Source organism: Alexandromys fortis, unplaced genomic scaffold (assembly GCF_014885135.2).
Source record: "Alexandromys fortis isolate MF-2015 unplaced genomic scaffold, M_Fortis_MF-2015_v1.1 scaffold_94, whole genome shotgun sequence".
Classification (NCBI taxonomy): Eukaryota; Metazoa; Chordata; class Mammalia; order Rodentia; family Cricetidae; genus Alexandromys; species Alexandromys fortis.
In genome coordinates, this window is record NW_026067979.1 from 3,003,204 (window position 1) to 3,021,697 (window position 18,494).

Consider the following 18,494-nt stretch of genomic DNA (forward strand, 5'->3'; position numbering starts at 1 on the left):
CTTCTCTTTCCTGTATAAACCTGCCATTTCAGCCACGTTCTCTTGGTCCTATGCTCTTTCTCTCCTGGTCCCTTCTTTTGCCCCCTCTCTCATCTCATCCCCTGTCTACTCTTCTGATGGACCTGTTCAGTCTGGATCTTTTCTCGTGCCTCTGGTTGAACTCTCCCTTACATCGGCAATAAAACCCTTCTTCTCAAACAAATCTAGGAGCAGCAATGTCCTCACTTTCATTCACTCTGACCACCAATGCACCAGACATAACTTTGATCCTTTATTTCTGTTGCCTACTGCTCCCGCTAAAGGGGGAGGGAGAATGATTGACTTCACCCTGAGGCGTTCCCACAGATGCAGTGAGAGGTTCTAGCTTCCCATATCAAACAGAAGAGTCCCGAGGAGCCCTGCTGACAGGGAATTTGATGGGAAAGCGTTCCCTGTAAGTATTTTCCCATTCTGCCCTAAGACCAATGGCCATTGACCTCTACAGGCCCAATATTATACAGCTTCCCTGGGAAGGATGCTTTTGAGAATTTGTTAAAGCAGGTTTCTTAACACAAACTTGGTGCCAGCCACAACTTCCATTCTAATCCTAACGAGCCAGACTGGACAACAGGAGGACCAGAAGAAACGGCAAACACTCAGGCAATTGCCATGTCCTTCCTTGACTGCTTTTCTTTATGGCTCCTAACCCTATCATAAGCGGATGATCTGTGGACTCGATGATTATGGTTTATCAGGTCCAGCAGGCTGAAGGTTCCCTGCAGGCAGACAGGCAAGTCCCTGGCCCAGGCCCTCCCTAATGAGCTCTTGGCCTCTCCAGCACCTGTACTGGGAGGGGCCCCCAAAGGACTGAGGACATACTGGTCAGATAAAGGAGTGCATCTCACCTTCCAGCCAGGAGGCCACCGAGACTCTAACCAGTTCATTCTCGATTGGGATCTCAGGGAATGCTTTTTACTTTATTCTCTGATCACATTCCTTCCCTCCCCGAAAATAAATAAGCTAAGCTAAATATAGATGTGTATAAACACAGCAAAATAGCAACTTAATTATCACTCAGGGAGGACCCAAGATTAGGCAACCACAAGAGGCTATGGAGAGGCAGGAGAGAATGCTCAAGGAGCAGCCGTGGGCTGCACCCCGCCCCACCCTCTCTTCTCTGCTCAATCTCATGGTGAGGCTCCCCCCCCCCCCATAACTGGGGACTGCTATATGGAGCTTTGGCATCAAATCTCCTAGGCCCGTGTCACTCCCAGAATCAAGTTTTCATGGCGCTATTCCTAAGAAGGAATGTTTGCATCATCTCTGGGGACTCTCATTTCCAAACAGGAGGTGACACGGCCTTAGACCTGTGTCCTCTCCTTCTCTACTTCTGTCCTTTTTCTCGGTGTGTCTCAAACACTCATCCCCACCAGCTTTTGTCATCTTTTTAGCAGCTGAGTTTCTTTCTTTTGTAGAAGCAGAGCTCTCTAGGAACGGAACGACTCCAGTTACGCTGCAAGATTTCCCACCAACAAAGAATCAAGAAGCAGCCTAGTTAATTGAAACCAGCAACCACATTAGGCTACCTATTTTATCACCCTGATTAGGGTTATAAATCAAATCTTCGAGAAACATCTTCACTTTGCCCAATGCTACAGAACTGCGAATATATTCGCTATAAAACAAACCAAGGAAAAATCAGAATAGAACTAAGAAAATGTCAGTCTAACAAAAGCTGACAAGCCTAAGCAACACATTCCTCAGAAGCTAAAGAGGCAACTGGCACTCATTCTGAAGTGCTAAAAGAACGAGAAGAGAAATTTTTAAGCAACGAGCAAGACAAGTGCTTAAATCATGTACTCAATGAGTTAGTTACTTAAATACAATACTAGACAGAACAAACCTATTGTAGACAAATCATTGACTCATTTACCTCAGATCTCATTCTACTGAAAACCTCAACAACAACAAAGGGAGGACCATGGAATAGAGCAGCATTCTAGACACAGTCACACCTGATTCCTTACAAAGCCAGACTTCCCTGAGTCGGAAGCTTACCTCCCACTAACTGAGCTCTCAAACTCACACTGGCAAAGACCCCAAAGATCACATCCCTGGGATTCTGAAAGGCTGTTGCCCATGAATTCATCACCACGTGCCTTCCAATTCTGTGACAAGGGTTTCCAGTACCGACCGGGGTCAGAAGAGGCTGTTTATAACTACATGTGATTCTCTGCCTGCAGCGGGCCACATGAGTAAGAGCGGTGAGTAAGACAGTTTACATCACTGAAAGCAGGCTGTGCTAGGTCATTCTGCGGAAGCCACCGACTACACTTGAATCTGCCAAGTCCGCATTTTCACTTGGTCTGAAATTCCACTATGCACTGCCTGAGGGGTGATGTCGCATCATGGGTTTTTCCAGAAATGTCCACATGTTCTTAGGTTTTCTAGAAGAAAAATCAATCCTTTGTTTTCAGGGGGCATGTCAATCAGCAGGTGGACTCTTAAGCCTTCTAATAACCATGGTGAACAAAGCGGCTGGCCTGTGTCTCAGCCGTCAGGAAGCAGTTTGTATCACCTGATTACATCCTCTGGTTAGCTGAGTGGATTCATCTCTGGTGAACACTAAAGAGAGGAGGAGTGACTGGATCCCAGGACCACTGGTGGGAATCTCCATTTGTAACTAGACAGTGATTTGCAACCTCTGGGTCATGACCCCTTTGGGGGTCTAATATCAGATATACTGCAATATCAGATACTTGTATTATGATTAATAACTAACAAAACTACAGTTATGAAGTAGCAACAAAACAATTTTATATGGCCAGGGGGAGGTCACACTAACGTGAGGAACTGAATTAAAGGGTTGCAGTGTTAGCAAGGTTGAGAACCACCGGCCTAAATGATGCAATGGCTCCTGGGACCTGCCTACCCACTGCCCGCCCATCTGTACCCCCTCGGAATCAAACCAGGCCAGGTACAAGTAAAGCTCAAATATTTACTGAGGCAAGAGCGCTCCAAGTAGCCCTCTGCAGAATTCTGAGCTACCGGGGACATAATCCAAAGAGCTTTGGAAAACAGCTGAGAACACGTGCTGCTGCTGTGGCTCTAAGGTGAATGACCTCAGAGACCTGGGATCCTAGCTGGCCCACCTCTAGGTAAGCCCTCTGCATAATTACAAAGATTACAGCATCAGTGAGGAGCCAACTCCATTTCTACCTGGCTCAGAAAAGGCTCTGTAAGTAGCTATCTCTGGAGGAGCTCTCGCAGGTGTAGACTCATAAAAATTTAAACAGGACACCTGGAATGAAATGTGGCCCATCAACAGATCCTCCATCCCTGAACAACACCGCATCACTAAGAAAGGTACCTTCTGCGAGCCAGGAATGGCGGCATCTCAGGCCAGCACAGAGTTCCCCTGGGCTGCGGTATTTACAGTCCTCGTGGGACCCTGCCACATTCAGCTGCAATACTTGATTCCACGAAGTCTTTTTGAGTAGAAAAGCCAATTTTCATGAAAACGAGGGCGGTGAACATGCTTAAGAAAGCCAAGGTACCACCAGCCCCTGCTTCCTTTTCTCTTGCCTGATTAAATAAAAGGCCTTTCTCTTCCTCGGTTCCTGATATCGCTGGCACAGTATTCAGTTTCGCATGGGAGAGAAGATGCTAACCCTGTCTTTTAAATTCCCTCTTCTTCCTTTGATATAGTTCGGCTAGTTGTTCCTCTCTGCCAGAAACAATTCTAATTCAAATGCACGTCGACGATGTACTTTTCAATGGGAAATAAAGAGATGACAATCAACTCAGATCTGACTATAGCTTTTGATACGTCACATTTTTGAGCCATTTCCATTCCTTTTAGAGGCTGGCTATCTTCACAACACTATCAGAATACCCGTGGAAAGTAACCAGGACCATTAATAGAAGGCGTGGCACACACTCATTGATTCCCGGCTTAGGGATACACTGCTAAACTAACAGTTTGTGAATCATCAGATGAGACGGTCAAGAAACAAATATCACATGTTAATCACACCAAGTATCTGCATGCATGAGTAACATACATGAGAAACGACAGCAAAACACAAAAGAATTATTTCCGTGGAATGTGTTCTGGGCTTTCATTCTGATCCTCTCAAAAAACGAAATTTATAAATTCAGTTAGTATAAGTTACGTAAGCCAAGTCCTGACAGGAAGTAAGGACCGCCATCTAACGATTTGAATATAAACCACGAGCCTTCTCTAAGGGCATGACCCACGAAGGTATTTCAGCCAAGGACAGCCGGGACCTCCCTCTCTGCCAGTGAAAGATCACAAAAACCAGGGACTCAACACACCACAGGAACGTTTTTTGAATGTTCTGCCCAAAGCACTGATTTCTATCAGAGGACAATAGTCACAGAATTGAAGTGGTGGCCATTTTCATTAGATTTAAAAGATAACAAGAATAACCTTCCCGTGTTCCTTGGGAGATGAACACTATACATTTTTCTAAGCCATCAAGACAGAGAAGAAAGCGAAAATAGATCAGGGTTCAGGCCACAGCCCCTTTCAAGCTTGTCTACCAAACCTTTACACATAAGGAAGAAACAGGCCAGCTATCATTAACCCTCAAAAGCATTTACAATGGAAACTCTTGGTATGCGCTAGAGTAACGCCGCTGATATGAAAACAGTATTACGACAAAATCAAACTCTGTGCCAATGGATGCCAAACTCCCACATAACGAACTTACAGTGGTGTCTTTGTTCTTACCTGTCACTGTGCTCAAGAATCAAGACAAACAAGGAATGTGTGCTGCTGGAAAGTGCTGGGCTGGACTGGTGTGGATGGAAGTCTACCTGGGCAACCCTGGGGCTCCTTGTCCGGTCTTCTGCCTTCCTGGCTTTCAAAGCAGTGTCTACACACAACCTCTGCTGACACGCGGGGAACACCAGCAAGTTTTAACACATCTGAGAAAGCCTGCCAGCAGCTCGCTGCTTAGGCTGATGATTCACCTCAATGACAGCTAGACCAGAATGCTTCTTGGTGGGAACAAGAGTTAAGTCAAGCTCCGCCCCATCCCCAGCTAAGGATAGAGTAACTCCACCCAGCTCTGCAATGAACTGGATGAAATCCTCTCACCCAATGCCCTACAGTAAAGTTACCTGCAGTTGTTCTTAAAGTGTCTTTTCTCCAAATGACAGTCCTCTATGGATGGATGACGCCAGCATGGGATGTGAGCAGGGGTCATAGTGTCTGCTTCCTGGTGCTGTCTGGCCAGGCGGGGCATTAGCCTTCCACCCTTCACTCTTTTCATTCACAGCTCACTCCGTCTTTTTTTCTGTTCTCTTTGCTGGGCCCCACACCAACTAGACTGAAAAGTCCAACTTCCTGTCTCTCAGAGAGCTTAAAGTGGCCACAGAAATAACCATCCGATGGTCACCATACTGAAAGAAACAGTAGGCGAGACTGGCTCTTCCAGGGAAGATGAGCCTTGTCTACAATCCCCATTTTCAGCCCCCCACCCTCATCTCACCCCCAGGTGCCCAGAGGTGAAGGAAAATGAGGCGCTCAGTTCTGTTCACAGCGTAATATGCCACCCCTGTCATTCGGGCAGCCTGCCCACCTGTCCCTGGCTTGCTGCCTCTTGTGATAAGAGTGGCCAGAAGCAACTTGTGGGTGAAGGGTTTCTCTTCCTTACACTTCCTGATCATTGTCCAACACTGAGGGAAGCAAGCCAGGAACTCAAAGCAGGAGCCTGGGAGACGGGCTGAAGCAGAAGCCACGGAGGGATCGCAAATCCCTGTAAGTTAACACACCTAAACAAGCTGTGTAAGGCGCGTGTGTGCACACGTGTGGGCATGTAACAGTGTGCCCCTGCACATAGATAACTCGGTTCCATCCTTCAGAAGCCACATTTAAAAAAAAAAAAATCAGGGCATGTAGCATGTATGTGTAATCACTGTAGAGGTGGAAACAGATTACTGGGACTCACTGGCTAGCCAGACTAGCCCATATGGAGGTCTCAGGCTCAGCGAGAGACCCTGTCTCAAAACAAAACAAAAACAAGGCAGGTAGCACAGGAAGAACAACACTGAAGGTTGTTCTCTGGCCCCCACACAACTGTGTACACACCTGAACACAGGTGTCTGCACACACAAACAATAGAGCACCCATATTTCCAATTTAACGCTACTTGTGATGGGCTGGACTACACTCCTCAAAAAGCATATGCTAAGGCCTTAAGCCCAGTGCCTCAGAATATGACTACCCACAGATGGGATCTTTAAAGAGGTAAAAAAGTTAAAATAAGGTCGGTAGGGTGGGCCCTAAACCCATATGACTGTGTCCTTATCAAAGGTAAAGTAGGAGCCATATAGATAGGCAAGGGAAGACGGGATGGCCACTGCCAGCCAAGGAGAGACAGAAGTAACCAAGCCTAATTTCAAACACTTTGACTTTAAGACCTCTAGGCCTGCGGAACTGTGAGGAAAAAAAACCTATGTGGCATCTGTGATGACAAACCTAGCGAATGAATATGCCAGGTAAGGGATGACGTGTGCCAAGGATTAATATAAAAAGGCCACCCACGTGGACTTGTGATTCACACCCACGCACTTCGCTCCAGGATGCTCCATCTCTTCTTGCCCAGCAAAGATGTTTGGAAAGCTGGGTGGAAGAACCTCATTCTAGAAAAGGGCAAGACTTTCCCCCTCCATTTCAGTCAAACATATCAAACAAGGGTCCGCAGGTCAATTGAGTCCTTCTGTGGAGTCCATTGAACCCAGCTTGTGCTGAGCCTGGCCTGCAATGCAACTAACCAGTCATTAACAATCTCAGTACTAAATTAAGAAATGTTCAAAGATTTTATATATATATATATAACATTTAACACGTACATATATGTATATGATTTATTTAGTTTTTAATTAGCAGTGGCCAGAAATCTACATCTACTTCTTTTTGACTACAGGATGATATGAGGGCCCAACCACAATAGTGGAATCAAAGAACCATGTTCCTACTAACTAGGGTAACCTAGAACCATCCTAGCTGCCTGATCTCCCATGTTTTGTTTCTTCAAACTTATAGCGCCCTTACTCAGACTACACTGAGAGGTGACATGGCCAAGACCTCAAATAATTAAGGAGGCACAGGCAGGCCAGAGAGTTTGTCTAAAATACTGGAAGCTTAACCTTTTAGTGCGGATATTGGGGTGGAATCATTCTTGGTTTGCTTCGGGAGTGAGCGGCATCGTGTGCGCTGTAGGATGTTTAACAGCATCTTTGCCAGGGGACAAGGAATGGCAGTACTGCCGTGCTTTAGCATGTCCCCAAACGGAAGCTCAAGAGCACGTGCCAGGCTGAGAAAAATAAGGGCTCCAGATTTGATAAACAGGAAGAAGTTGGTGTCTTCAGGCTGATGATGCCTCAGTTTCACAACAGGGGCAGCATACAGTCAGCACCTGGAGCAAAGGAAGCAGTCCTTCTCGGCATGGCCCAGTGCCCTACCTGATCAAGGAGAGACCACAGCAAGGACCCGGGAGAATGACCAGGGAAGGACCGGCCAGAGCCTTCATTCTTGCTTAACTCTGAGGGACATTTCGAGGCTGTCTGGTGGTGTAACAGTAAAACACAGGGAGCTCTTCCCAGCCACTGTGGAGGCTGAAGCAGTAGGATCATAAATAAAAGCCCTGCCTGAGATGCAGAGGGAACTCAATACTAGCCTAGGAGATTCTAACTCAAATATAATTAGTAAAGATGGAGGGGGAGGGACAAGAAGGAGGCAGAGGACGTGCCCAACATGCACTTGGCCCTGGGATCAAACCTCAGTAACGCACATACAAAAATTATGATGTTTCCATAATTCTATATTATCTGAGTTTAAACGTACAGCTATGGTTGACTCCTGGGCAATTCTGATGTTATTACCAAACAACTGGATTGACATTGTTTATTATTCTTAGGCAACTGGGTAATCTATAACTTGGGTCTTATAAATATTATTAAATTAAATAATTTTAAATGTGGGTCCTAAGGATGAAAAAGAGGGCCGCATGCCTACAGGGCAGATGCTTATACATTTCATGAAATGATCTCAGCCCAGTGCCTATTATCTATGTGAAGAAGCAAACTGTTTGTTACACACACACACACACACACACACACACACACACACACCTACCTTACACATCTACCTTATAAATCTAGGTCTTAAAAAATGGGTGACATTAGATCAGTATGTTCCAATGAAATATAAGATGCATATTTATGACTTATTATTTTGTATATGTGTGTGTGCACGTGTGCGTGCACACATTTCATGTGCCAGGTACATGCAGGTGTCCATGGGGGCCAGAAAAGGAGACTAGACACCCTAGAATTGGAGGTGCAGTCAGTACTAAGTCATCTGGCTGCTGGGAACTGAACCCAGGTCCTCAGCAAGAGCAGCAAGTGCTCTTAAACACTGAGCCAACTGTCTTGGCATCTGTCTCTTGAGCCATGGGAAAGGATAACTGAAGTTTAGATGATATAGCCAAAAGGAATATGAATAGTTAAGCATGACTTCAGTCTAAACAAAATCTTAAGAACAAGAGAATTTGAGTTTCTTAGTATTCCAAAAGATAGTTCAGGTTTTGAGTTTTTATTTGCTTTTAATCTTAAAAGGATCTGCCAACTAGCAAAATCTTCAGGGATTTTTTTTTTTAACTCCCGAAAGTGTCACCTTGATTTATCTATATTATGCAGCCTCTCAGAATTATTAAAAAATATAAGCCATCATGGAATGTTTACCATAAGATAATTCTTAAGTCCAATTCACAAACTGTTTCCATACATCTAATTACAAACATAGCCAAAGGGCTGGACAGAAAGACAAGGCTGTGAGCAAATTTATCTCCCAGGCTGCTTGGATTTATAGATAAACGGCTTGTACTTTATCGTTACATCTTATCTGCTATGATTAATTGATAAAAGCTATTTAAAAACTGGTGACGTGACTGGGTGCTGTCACTTCTTGAGGGATGAGTAGCCAAATGCAGAGAACCCAGATGCTTGATGTAAAAGCCCTAGTTTCTCCCCGTCTTGCTCAAAATCAGCTACAGTAGAAGGGAAGCTGGAATACTTGGTGGGGGAGGATGATGAAACCGAACCAAACAAGGATGACAGCGTGCAGGCAAAACCCCTTATGTAACACAGGCAGAACCTGGCGGTCTGTATCACTGGCTCCCGAATTTCTTCACAAGTTCTTCAGGCTCTCCTGTCTTGGTTCAGCTTTAAATTCCAACGTCTCACTAGAAACGAGGATGTGTGTGTGTGGCTAAGGTCCTTTATAGGTTCCAGGGATCGTGTCCTGACGTGCTTATCACAGTATCAAAAAAGGACATGGTTTTACCCAGAGGAGGAAAGGGCCCCTGAGTTCTTCAAATACCATTCAGTACACAAGGTGCACAGATCTCTGCCCAAAGCACATGGTCCCCACCTCTGCACCCCCACCCCACCCTCCAAGCCTCTGTGGTTTGGCAGCTTACAGACAGCCCCTAGCTTGTGGAATGATTGCATTACTGATCTGGAGTTTTCAGGGCAATTATCCAGATATAAGTCCAACCACACTGGCCTCCATGATGTCCACTCAGCACGGGACCGGCTCCAGGTTTATTTTCACTTGAATGACTAACAGACACAGGAGACTTCAATGGGGCTTAGGTTCCACCTCCCCGCTGCTCACCCCACCTCTGGGACTATCAGCCACACTCTGTTCTTGTCTTTCTCTCACACACCTAGCCCTTCAGCTGAAAGGAACCCAACGTCCCAGTGATCCCCCCAACTACCTCTTCCTTTCCACACCTGATGCCACCACTCTGGTGTTGAAGACATATACACCCCCCATGCTCCCTCACCCCTGATATCATACATCAGCCTCCTAATCGGCCTAGCACAGCAAACCACTCCCATCTCTGGCAATAAGGAGGCCCACTTCCTCCAACCTCAACCATAAAAATGCAAATTCCTCACAATAGCCCACACCACCCTGAGGAGCCCTGCTCCTGCCTCCTCCCTGAACCTCATTTCCACCACCCTCTCTCCCCAGTCCCACTGGTCTTGTTATCATCTAAACCACAAGGTTTCTAGTAAGTCTCTCATTTTTGAAGTGGGCTCAATGACTCTTTCTGCGGACCGGAACATAAATAGGAAATGGATAAAATATGGAGCAAAGCATTTAAGTCTCCAGATTTGTTTACTTAGGATTCCCATTTCCAAGGAAGAAACACAAAGACAAAATTTAGTTTAAAACATTTTGGGTTTCCACAAAGATATTCACATCTCTTTCCATGGCTGTAAAAAAAACTAGAAACTTCCAGCAGACATAACAAAGTAAGATCCTGAACACTCAGAAAACAGAACGTCATACATATCATATGTTAGACTGAGTGACAATGTGGTGAGGGCAGTCACAGAAAAACCCACACCCCCTTCCAAAAGATAAACAGAAATAAACTGTCCCGGTAGGCAGTGATGCTATGGTTGATTGTTTCTTCGTTTGTTTTCAGACTTAAAAACTTGTATAATTTTTCCAACAAGAGGGAAAACCCTTTCTTCTCTTTAACAAGAACAAATAATGCTATAAATAATAGTTAATCTTCCAAGTCACCTCAGAAGGGATATTGGACTTTTAAAAGTGTCTACATAATGATATATATATATATATATACATACACACACACACACACACACATATACATACATAGACTGATAATCAGGGTGATGGCAAGCCCAGAAGCGATGCTGCTCTCAACACCAGCTGGAACCAGATGCAACCAGCTGGAACCACTGGGAATTAGTGGGCAACTTCTCAGGGTCTACTCTGAAATGTCTCCCCAGGTTCATGTCTGAATGGACACTCCCCAGATGGCGGTGCTGTGTGGGAGTCTGTGGAGTCTGGCTGCTTTGGGAGCGTGTCACCAGACCAGGCTTTAAAGGCTAGTTAGACCCTCCTCTCGCTCCACCCTGCCTTTTCTGCTTCCTGGTCTGTGCTGTATGAAGGGTCTCCAAAACAAGCTCTTATGGCCCGGACCATCATCATGCTTTCTCTAGCAAAATGGACGAAAGTGCGGGAACCCGTGAGCACCAATAGCCTATCGCTTGCTCTTTTAACTGGGGTGGGGAGGTGACGATACATACGTGTGCCCTCTTGGCCATTGTTCCTCAGATATCATGTACCTGGGTTTTTGTTGTTGTTGTTTTGTTGTTTTGTTTGGCACAGGTCTCTTGCTGGCCTGGCCTAGCTAGTCAGTGGGTCCTGGGGAATCCTCCTGTTGCCTTCTCATGAGCACCAGAATTACAAGTGCCACTGTCAACAACAACAACAACAAAAACTGCTTTTGGTTTTTACGTGGGTTGGGGGTAGGGGCTGATACAAACTACGGTTGCAAGCAGTTTACCAAATGAACTGTCTGCCTAGCCAGACACTGGGAATGTTCAAAGTCCCTCTGATCTGGTATTCAAGTCTAATAATTTTTTTTACAGAAACCACAGCTGTATCAATAAACACCATAAATATTTTCAAGATAGGGCAGAGGTGGGAAGATGTCCTAGCTCTACTAATGGGGTTTTGAAAACCACCCAAGCCATGTCATGTGCTGAAAAGTGGTACACAGACTGAGTCTCAGGGGGAAAAAAAAAAGAAATTTAAATAAAACGCTCAGAAAATCCAGGAGGATATCAGGATATCAACTCAAGAGCAAACTAGAATAAGAAAAAAAAAGGAGTCCATGGTTTAAGAGAATTGAGTGAGGATTTCTAACCTTAAACCACAGCGCTCTGCAGCTTCCTCCACAGAGAAAGCATGGGATGTGGTTGACTCGTAACAGCTGGGGAGCAGCTCAGCTGGTAATCTGGCAGGGAGGTGAGGTCTGGCAGCTCACACTGGCTTGTTCCTCGTCACCCACATCGACCTTTGCTCAGACCAGAAACATTTCCAGCTCACCCCCTCCCCCTGCTCACACTCTGAAGTCTCAGGAGATGAAAGCCAATCAGTCCCAGCTCTAATTCTTCCCGGTGATGACTGTATGATATTAAAGAGCACAAATGTTCCATAAACCAGCCACTCTCGGCTGATGGCTGTTCATAACGTGGGTATTTTGTGCCGCTAAAATGGCAAAATAGGTCTATTTATATATAGGGCTGTGCGTTTTCGTTTCTAAAAGAGATCTGGATGAAAGCAGGTGAGAGGTTAATGACTTTTATTGTAATACAGACTGCAGTCTATTCTGCAACAGAGCTAAGGGTGAGCCACATGTTTATCACGGCATGAGGGTTAGCCTTGGTCCTAACTCCACTGCGCTGGGAGGCACCTTGGAGGTTACACAAGCAGAGCTCTCATTCCATCTGTGAAGGAGGTTTTAGAGTGTTGACCAAGTGAGGGTCTGTCCTGAATGTGGGGGCACCGTGACCTGGGCCCTGGATGACAAAAGAGAGGAAGTAAGAAACTGGCTCCAGATAGGTACAGCATCACTCTGCTTCCTCCTTCCTCCATGGGATTCAGACTCACTCCAGGCCCCAGGTTACAGTGCCAGCTACCCATAGACTGAAGCCTCTGAAATCACGAACCAGTCTTTCTTCCATTGAAACTGTTGGCTAGGACCAGTAAGACAGTTCTGCAGGTAAAAGGCCTTTCCACAAAGACTGGCAAGCAGAGTATGATACCTAATTACATGGTGAAAGATGAGAAACAAATCTCACAAGCTGTCCTCTGACCCACACATGCATACACATACACACACACGCACACGCATGCACGCGCACATACGCGGCCCCCCTCCATAAACAAATGTGAAGGTAATACAAACAGCTGCTAGGCTTGGGTTGCTGTGACTAGCGCAATTAGTATCACGACACTGTGACATCTGATACCCAGTACTGTCCTCTACTGTCTCTAGTCAGATGGGTTTTCAGTTACGTCTCATTTTATTCTGCACTTCCTAGCAAGAGAAACTGGCTGTGTTTTTTTTTTTTTATTTCATTTTTAATAGGCTTGCTACTTGTCTGCGTTTATTTTCTGTGGTTTACATGATTTGTTTTATTTGGAGACAGTCTTGTTATTCACTAACCTGTAATCTTCCAGCCTGGGACTACAGGTGCAGCCCACCCCACTCCGTTCCTGTTTATTAATATAGTCCTTATTAACTCCGCTCCTGTTTATTAATATAGTCCTTACTGACTTTTCCTTAACTGTGCCATGCCTATCAGTTTCTAAGGCACTGGTATGCTAGCGACGGTAGCCCACTGTCTGGAATAGCTAGTCTCTCTCTACTTAAGTCATGTATCTTTTACCACTAAAATATGCCTCCATCATCTATAGCTTATCCACATTAAAATTTGTTCAACTCCTCCCTTCCCCCAAGATTTTACCATCAGTTTCTTATATTCACTTCTTAAACACTGAACTGTCTGATGCTTTTAGGTGTTAGAAGATTCTGGGGCTTGTTTCTGAGAAGACCACTGAAGAACATCCCTGCGTCGCTCCTGCCTCCCCCACCCCAGATGCAGAGATGGGCTGTGCCTGTTCTGTCCATCAGATAACACGTTTTTCTCAACACCATGCAACTGAGTACATGAATTATTCCTTACCCAGTGAGGGAGCCACGCATTATGTGGACCCCTGAATCGATACCACGTGGCTGGGACCATGAAAATTTTTCTCGGCATACTGTGAACATCTGTGAGCCAGATGCTCACTTCGCTTCTCTCCCCTCACGTTCATAATTTCCCCAGAATTATGCATTTATCCTTTTATACGAGCATCAAGATTATTTTTATTCAATTAAAAAACACCTCTGAAATTCCAATTAGAATTGCAATAAATGTGCTTATTAATTTGTATTAAATACATTTATGCATTTCATATTTTCATGCCTTCGTATTTTATTTCATGATTTTCCCTAGGATTGATGTAGGAATAATAATGTGCTGGTTAGCTTTTTTGTCAAGTTGACACAAGCTAAGGTCATCTGAGAAAACAGACCCTCAATTTAGAAAATGTCTTATCACACTGCTTCTAGGCAAGTCGGGGGGGGGGGCATTTCCTTGGTTAATGATTGATGCAGGAGGGCCCAGGTCACTGGGGTGGTGCCACCCCTGGGCAAGTGTTCCTGGATAGTATCGGGAAGCAGGCTGAACAATGATGTGGGAATAGTTTCTTATTAATAAAGAAACTGCCTTGGCCCTCATAGGACAGAAAATTAGGTAGGCGGAGTATACAGAAGAGAATTCTGGGAGAAAGAAGGTTAGAGAGGAGTCGCCATGGTTCTCCCGCTCCAGACAGACGCAGGTTAAGATCCTCCCTGGTAAGCAAGCTCGTGGGCTACACAGAATATTAGAAATGGGTTAGAACAATATGTAAGAGCTAGCCAATAAGAAACTGGACCTAGCCGGGCCAGGCAGTGTTTGAAAGAATACAGTTTCCGTGTAATTATTTCTGGGTATAAACTAGCCATGCGGGCGGCCAGGTGCCGGGGACGCAGCCCTGCCGCTCCTATTTCAACAGAACAAGCCAGTAAACTGTGTTTCTCCACGGCTTCTGCTTTAGTTCTTGCCCGTAGGTTCTTCCTTGAGCTCCTGGCCTGACCGTGTTTCATAATGGACTATAAGCATAAATTGAAATAAACTCTCTGCCCCCCAGGTTGCTTTGCCATATTGTGTATCGTATCAACAGAAAGAAAAGGAAGGCAGGAACTGTACCAGTAGCGCAGGTACAGCTGTTGAAGATGTGGCCGTGTGGGGGAGGACCGTGGAGGCATTTAGAACTTTGGGCTAAAGGATTGAGTGCTCAGAACTCAACGGGGTGTTCTGTGGGAGCTTGAAAGATAAAGGATGCCGAAATAGTGCAGATGAGCTTGGGAAGCTTCAAAAGGAAGTTTTGAGAGTCCCTTCAAGACTCTATTGGGGCCATGTGATATTTTGAAATAAGAATCTGTGGTTCCTCTTCCGGTCTTTGGCCTGGGTGGCAGAAGAAAGATGACGAAAGGAATCTCATCCTCTGGAAAGCTCGGCAATAAGACGCACACATTGTGCCGCCGCTGTGGCTCTAAGGTCTACCACCTTCAGAAGTCCACCTGTGGCGAATGTGGCTAGGATGCCAAGCTCAAGAGACAGTAAAACTGGAGGGCCAAGGCTAAGAGGCGAAACACTGTCGGGACTGGGAGATGAGGCACCTAAAAATTGTCTGTCAGAGATTCAGACATGGATTCCGCAAAGGAACAACACCTAAATCCAAAAGGGCAGCTGTTGTAGCATCCAGTTCATCTTAAGGATTTCACTCAGTCATAAAATAAATGTTGTGGTTTAAAAAAAAAATCTTTGGTTCTGGTCAGTGGGGCTCAAGAACCAGCTCTGCTTTAAAAGGCAACAGAACCACAAAGGTGAAACCTTTGCTTTCCTGGGACAATCAAACCCGGTAACCAAGACTGAGAAATTAGTGGGGATTACAAAGAGGTCAGCATCATTGAGGCGAAATCTTCTGATCAGTGGTTTCTCAGGCTCAGCAACCAGAAGCTGTGGTCTAGCGGGTCCCAGGGTCATACCCTGTGTTGGCTGATGCAGTTGGTAATATGTAAGCGTTTCTTAGATGGTACTAGTTTGAGAGGCATGAAGGGGCCATGGAGACCAGTTGAGGACGGGCACTGTGAGAGACCAGGAGAGACCACTGGTGTGGGTGCACCCTCTTGTGCAGGAGAAGCTCCAGAAATGAAGGGGTCACACATGGAAGATGGGGCTTGGAACGATGAGACAAGGTCGGAGTACCCGAAGATAGCCCAGGGGAGGATTTGGTGAAGGTGCAGCCCAGTTGCAACAGAGACACCAGAATTTGGGAGATGACTGGACCATGGGAAGATCACCGAGGACAGCAACAGCTGTGAAGTGGAGCTGGCCTGGGCCTAGGAGGCAGACTAGACTGTGAATGGCAGAGCTCAAGACCAGCCCAGAAGACTGTGAGTGCATCCCCGATGGAGGACACTGAGCTACATGATTGAATTTATATTGCTGGATGTCGGCTTTGCTTGATTAAAACTGTGGCTGTGCCCTGGTTCTTCCTTCTTAGAATAAAAAGTATGTAACTGAGTTTAGTTTGTAGGAGCCTACAGCTGAGAGACTTTGGACTTTTAGAGAAAGAATCTTTGGATATTTTATGGAGCATGACCTTTTAAAGTATTTGAATCTTTTGAAGACTGTGGGACTTTAAAAGCCACACTTATGTCTTATATTGTGGTTAACATGAGATCTTGGGGACAAACAAGGAAGGAATTTTAATAGTGATATACTCGTGTGCCAAACAGACAAGAGATCAACTGAGCCTGTTAGAGTCTTTTTCATCATCTTGACACAAGCTAGGGTCATCTGGGAAGGGGGACCTCCATTGAGAAAACACCTCCTTAAGATTTGCCTGTAGGCAAGTCTGAAGTATGTTTTCTTGATTCATGATTGCTGTGGGATGGCTCAGATCACGGGGGTGGTGCCACACCTGGGCAGGTGGTCCTGGATGGTCCGAGAAAGCAGGCTAAGCAACTTAGTTAGCCTTGTTCTTCTATGGCTTCTGCTTGGGTTCCTGCCTCCAGGTTCCCTCAGTGATGGGACTGACTTGACTTCTCTCAGTAACCGGAGAGCTGCAAGATGAAAGGAACTCTTTCCCCTCAAGTTGTTTCTGATCAGGATGCTTTGTAACAGCCACAGAAACTTAACTAAGACAAACAGTGACCTGATGAGGATGCTTTGTAACAGCCACAGAAACCCTAAGACAAACAGTAACCTTGCATTTCCACACATTTCTCTTTGAAAGGACAGACTTTTCTTTTCCCAAATGTTTGTTTTTTAAATCTAGCTCCTTTGATAATCTTTCTTACTGGTCTAGAAACTTTTTTCCCTCGAGGCTCTTGGAATCCCAGGCACACAAACGTTTCAAGTGAGCTTTAAATAGAACATTAAATAACTGAAAAGGGGGACACCCTGGCTGATTTCTAATTTTAACTGAACAGTTTGAGAGTTTTGACTTTCGTTGTGAAATACACACACACACACACACACACACACACACACATGCTAGTGCACCTTTTGTTAATTTTTCCTCCTATTCTGCTTTTTCAGATTTACTGTATTAGAAATATCTACTAAACTTCATCAGCCAGTTTTCCAGTCTCTCTACCTTCGTGGCAAGCACGTATCTCCTTTGATATACAAAGGGTGTCATTGAGCAGACTTCCCAGTCTTTAACCACCACAGCTTCACTGAAGGGAGGGATTGACCACAGGGTATTAGCCTTTTAATAGACTCACTAATCTACTGGTTCATAAGTTGTTGTAAACTTCTTGCATAGATATTATTATAATAGTTCACACCCCTCAATTGTAGCAATGGGGCTATGGATAGTTAAGAGCACTTAACTGCTCTTGCAGAGGACCCAGGTTTCACTCCCACTGTGGTGCCTCATTTAAAATCAAAGCAAAACTTTGAAGTACATCAGCATTTTATTGTGTGCCAATTTCATACATGCACATAATACAATTTATAAAAATCCACTGCCTATTCCCATCCCTGCTTCCTATCCTCTCCACCATTCTTCCAAGTTCATGTGCTTCTTTTTTAAAGCCCTTCAACTCCATCTAGTGCTGCCTATGTGTGCACAGATACAGAACCATCTACTGGAGAATGGGTAGCCTGTCAGAGACTGCACCCCTGAAGAAAACTGACCTTCCCTACCCCACACCCAGCAGCCACCAATTGCCAAGAGCTCCTCAGCTAGGAGTGGGACTTAAGAGCCCCTCTTCCATCCATGTGGGAGTACCAAGATACCAGGTTAACTGAGAGTCTCTCTGGGCTTCGCTATGTCTCCAAGTAGGATAAGTAACACCCAAACCCCATGTTCTTTAAAAGTTAGCTAAAATAGCTTTTTAAAATATCCACGTAGCCTGCCTGCCATTCTCCACGGCAATTCTCTGCTGCCCCGGCTTCTCTTCTATGGAAACTGGTCTGTACCTTTGTTCTTGGATCAGTTTTGGTCATTGGTATTTTACAAAAGAATCAGCCCTATGTTTTCAAGTGTGTTGGCTGGGGTTGTGTATGCAGCTTTCCCGCAGGTTCTCCCACCCACCCACCAGCACCCCGTTCCCTTTCTCTTCCCATTACTGTTGCCTAATTCTTTTTGTTTGTTTGTTTTCTGAGAAAGGATTTTGCTATGGAGCTCAGAATGACCTGAAACTCAGGATCCACCTGCCCCCACATCTTTCTCACTCTGTTTTGAAGAACTGTGTTGGAAATAAGAAACAGGACTTCTTCCTATTCCACGCAGGGCCTCCTTACCTATCTCACGAGGGCCCTGAAGTTGTGCTTTCCTCCCTGCAGAATTCATGAAGGCAGCTAGGCGTGTGTGTGTGTGTGTGTGTGTGTGTGTGTGTGTGTGTGTGTGTGTACAAGAGGAGGAAGGCATTATTTGCACTGCTATTTCTAGTGCAAATGGAATGTTTGTTAAGGCCCTTGGGCTG

The 18,494-nt window shown here is 45.3% G+C and overlaps 1 protein-coding gene and 1 pseudogene across 4 annotated transcripts in view; one reads left to right on the forward strand and one right to left on the reverse strand.

Moving 5' to 3' along the window:
* Nedd4l (NEDD4 like E3 ubiquitin protein ligase) overlaps positions 1-18,494 on the reverse strand; it is a 312,296-nt gene that overhangs the window by 150,227 nt on the left and 143,575 nt on the right. Inside the window, exon 1 of one of the 4 annotated variants that reach the window (XM_050158003.1) lies at positions 4,736-4,899. The exons of the other annotated variants lie outside the window; for them this stretch is intronic. The gene's annotated coding sequence lies outside the window, so the exon portion shown is untranslated. Of the gene's footprint in view, positions 1-4,735; positions 4,900-18,494 lie in introns of those variants that run through there. 4 annotated transcript variants of the gene reach the window in all.
* LOC126511102 (60S ribosomal protein L37-like) lies at positions 14,261-15,700 on the forward strand (annotated as a pseudogene).